This window comes from Tachypleus tridentatus, chromosome 2 (assembly GCF_004210375.1).
Source record: "Tachypleus tridentatus isolate NWPU-2018 chromosome 2, ASM421037v1, whole genome shotgun sequence".
Lineage (NCBI taxonomy): Eukaryota > Metazoa > Arthropoda > Merostomata > Xiphosura > Limulidae > Tachypleus > Tachypleus tridentatus.
In genome coordinates, this window is record NC_134826.1 from 126,004,161 (window position 1) to 126,008,397 (window position 4,237).

Sequence of the window (4,237 nt, forward strand, 5' to 3'; positions counted from 1 at the left end):
CGAATATCTTTCCTCTGTAAACACTATATGAAATTCCACTAATCTGTCCGTGGCAGTATTAGTTTGTGGAATATATATATATATATATATTTATTATACATAAGCGCTAAGCATATCGCCAACGGTGCTAGGGTTTGTATATACCCGAAACACCCATGTATTTACACATACAAATCCTTTCAAATGTTTGTTGTTCTTTTTTTTTGCTTTTATCTAACTGCAATATTGTTTTCTATTTAGTAGTAAGTAGGCCCTATGAATATTGATTGATATTAAAAATATAGTTTAAATTAAACGAAATATCTTATCTTTTTTAACTAAATCGTCAGGCTCACTAAAGAAGTTATCTTAATGTTGTAGAAGCAGATCATAGAAAAAGGTTCAAGAGTTCTTATAAGTTCTTTAAAACTCATAAATATGAAAGGGATAAGGCCTGTGTTTACAAATATATCTTAAGTTATCTGGCAAAACACAACTGCTTCCTTTTTTCTTCTTTTCAATACAGCCATTAACCTATTGTAAAGTACTTTATGCTTTGCAAATGTAAATATATCTCTGATCTTGAAGACATGTCTGTTTCATTTGTTCCTGTTAAAATAGCGTTCTTATTTTCGGGTTCATTAAAGTACTTCCTATTAATAACATTTTCAAGCCACATTTTAAATAGTTTTGTTTCACGAAATACAAAATCCCACCACTATCTTTGGATTTTGATTAAAACTATCTACTGAGTAACTACTGAGCTTCTTGATAACATCTCACAAAAAAGTTATTTCAGGACTATCTTGACACACAGTCTTTTTGTTTTTCATAAATTGTTCCCCAAAGGCATCTCTTTTCAGTATTTTCATATATATACCAAGTTGCACAAAAAGTTCTGATGGTAATGTTGGCCTTCACTTTTTACAACTTGCATTCCATAATAATCTACCCTTTTGATTAGTGTGCAAAGGTAGTTTTCTTTCCTTTCAGTTCAAGTATGGTCATAAAATACGACTGTAGCTTCAATGTTGATAAACATATTGAATGCTACTCAGTTTCATTAACGATTATGTGTGTGTGTTTTCTTATAGCAAAGCCACACTGAGCTATCTGCTGAGTCCACCGAAGGGAATCGAACCCCTGATTTTAGCGTTGTAAATCCGTAAATTTTCCGCTGTACCAGCGGGGAACTTAACTATTGTGAAGATACACTACATGGCCAAAAGTATATGAACACCCATTCTAATAAGTGGGTTCGGCTATTTCAGCCACACCTATTGCTAACACGTGCATAAAATGTAGCACACAGCCATGTAATCTCCATAGACAAACACTGACGATAGAATGGGTCATACTGAAGAGCTCAGTGACTTTCAACGTGGCATTGTCAGAGGATGTCACCTTTCCAACAAATCAGTTCGTTAAATTTCTGCTCTGTTAGAGCAGCCCCGATCAACTGTAAGTGCTGTTATTGTAAAGTAAAAACGTCTAGAAGCAACAACAGCTCAGCCACACAAGCTCACAGAAGGGGACCGCCGAGTGCTGAAACAAGTAACGCATAAAAAATCGTCTGTCCACAATTACAACACTCACTACCGAGTTCCAAATTGTCTCTGGAAGCAACGTTAGCAAAAGAACTGTTCGTTGGGAGCTTCATGAAATGTGTTTCCATGGCCGAGCAGCAGCACACAAGCCTAAGATCACTATGCACAATGCCAAATGTCGGACGGAGTGATGAATCACACTTCACTATCTAACAATCTGACGGACGCTTCAGAATTTGGCGGATGCCAGGAAAACTCTACCCGCCTGAATGCATAGTGCCAACTGTAAAATTTTGTGGAGGAGGAATAATGGTTTGAGGCTGTTTTTCATGATTTGAGTTAGCTTCTTTAGTTCCAGTGAAGGGAAATTTTAATGCTACAGCATACAATGACATTCTAGAGAGCTGTGTGCTTCCAACTCTGTAGCAACAGTTTGGAGTAGGTCCTTTTTTGTTTCAGCACAAAGCGAGGTCCATAAAGAGGTCCAGCTGGTGTGGAACAACTTGACTGGCCTTCAAGATCCCTGACCTGAACACCTTTGGGATGAATTGGAACGCTGACTACGAGTCAGCCCTTCTCGCCCGACAACAGTGCTCGACTGCACCAATGCTTTTATGGCTCAATAGGAGCGAATACCTGCAGCCATGTTCCAAAATCTAGTGAAAAACCGTCCCAGAAGAGTGAAGGCTTTTATAGCAGCAAAGAAATGACCAACTCCTTATTAATACCCATGGTTTTGAAATGAGATGTTCAACAAGCAGATATGGATGTGATGGTCAGATGTCCACATACTTTTTGCCATGTAGTATATAGTTGAACAAGAAACTTATGATAAAAATTTGGCAGTTTATATCCTAGTTCAACGTTTTTCTTCATATTTATATCTCTTAATTAATCGTTAGTGGCATCATCACAATAACTCTTATTCCTTCTCTTATTATAATAGGTTTCTAAAACAATCTTCTAAGCTCATATTTTTGGAAGTTATGTGTACTGAAGAAGTCATAATTTGAAGTTATTGGGTAGATTTGTTTGTTTATTTCAGCGTATGACTAGAGAGAAGGCAGTTAGTCATCACTACTCACCGCCAACTCTTGGGCCACTCTCTTTTACCAACGAATAGTGGGATTTACCGTGACATTATAACTCCCCCACGGTTGAAAGGGAGAGCATGTCTGGTGTGACGGAGATTAGATCCAATGAGCCTCAGATTATGAGTCGAGCACCCTTACCATCTGGCCGTGCTGGGCCTATTGGATACATTCTAATACAGTGGTTCCCAACCTTTTTTATGCCCCGCACACCTAAAAAAATTTAATATGTTCTCGCACCCCTCACAGCAATTATTTATTTAAGAATAAAGGTGAAGGTGGCCAAAACAAATTTTTATAATTAGTTTGTAATGATATATAAACAAAAACGAAACACTTGGAAAAGAAGAAATATTAAAACAAATTAAAACTTGCATAAATCCTACATGGCCTACAAAAAAATAAATTTTCATCCATGCATGAAATGAAATCTCGTACCTCCTGGAACACCATCAGCGAAACTTGTAACCCATATTTGTAGGGCCTGGCATGGCCAGGTTGGTTAAGGCGCTCGACTTGTAATCTGAGGGTCGCGGGTTCGAATCCCGGTCGCAGCAAACATGCTCGCCTTTTCAGCCGTGGGGACGTTATAATGTACTGTCAATCCCACTATTCGTTGGTAAAAGAGCCCAAGAGTTGTCGGTGGGTGGTGATGACTAGCTGCCTTCCCTCTAGTCTTACACTGCTAAATTAGGGATGGCTAGCGCAGATAGACCTCGAGTAGTTTTGCGCGAAAAGCAAAACAAACCAAACCATATTTCTAGTATAAAGGAAAAAAAAAAATACTTCTCACGAGAAACAATATTTTGGATAATTCGGAACAGATTTGAAGTAGTCACAATGTTCAAGTGGAAATATGGAGATACAGAAAAATTTCAGTGCCTATTCCGCAAATACATTTTTCTTAGAAAATCTTTTAAAAAATCTACTTTTCAGTTCAATATTTTATTAAATGTGTACGGTGTATCAGAGAAGATAGATAAGTAAGTCTTCAGTTTTGATAACAATCAAAACTGCATGATATTGGACTATTTTCCATGACAAGGTAAAGGGTGTCCATCTCTGCCAGACACATCTAAATATGTACATCTACCAGCAAGTTCAATCTTGCCAAGTGAAAACCAGTTTTTGTGTATCATCGTTTGAAATTCAAGAAGAAACTTCATTTTATTTCAGACCATGTTTAACTTAGTTGTCTGTTGTTTTTTTTCTAACATTTACTTGTACATATTTCTAAACATAGCTCAATTACAAACACTTCAACATGTAAAATGTCATAAATTTTGAACGAATGCATGAGTAATAGAATACCGCTGATTTGTGGATCAGTTCAATGTTTATTTAAAAAACTGCGCGTTCTCAATATTTCTTCTTAAACATCAACGGTTGAACGGATATTCTTTGCCTACGATATAGTTTTTAGTAACTACATATAGTTGAAGCTACAATCAATTTTACCCACAGATTCCTGTTTCTTTGTTGTTGTTGGTATAACATTTTCAGATTCGCAGTACAACTTTGGTATTTAACATCACTTGTGATTGGCTGCAGTATAACCTCGTGACTTTTCCAACAAGTAAAAAGCCTGGGAAAGCTACTAACACTGAGAGGTGTTCTGGT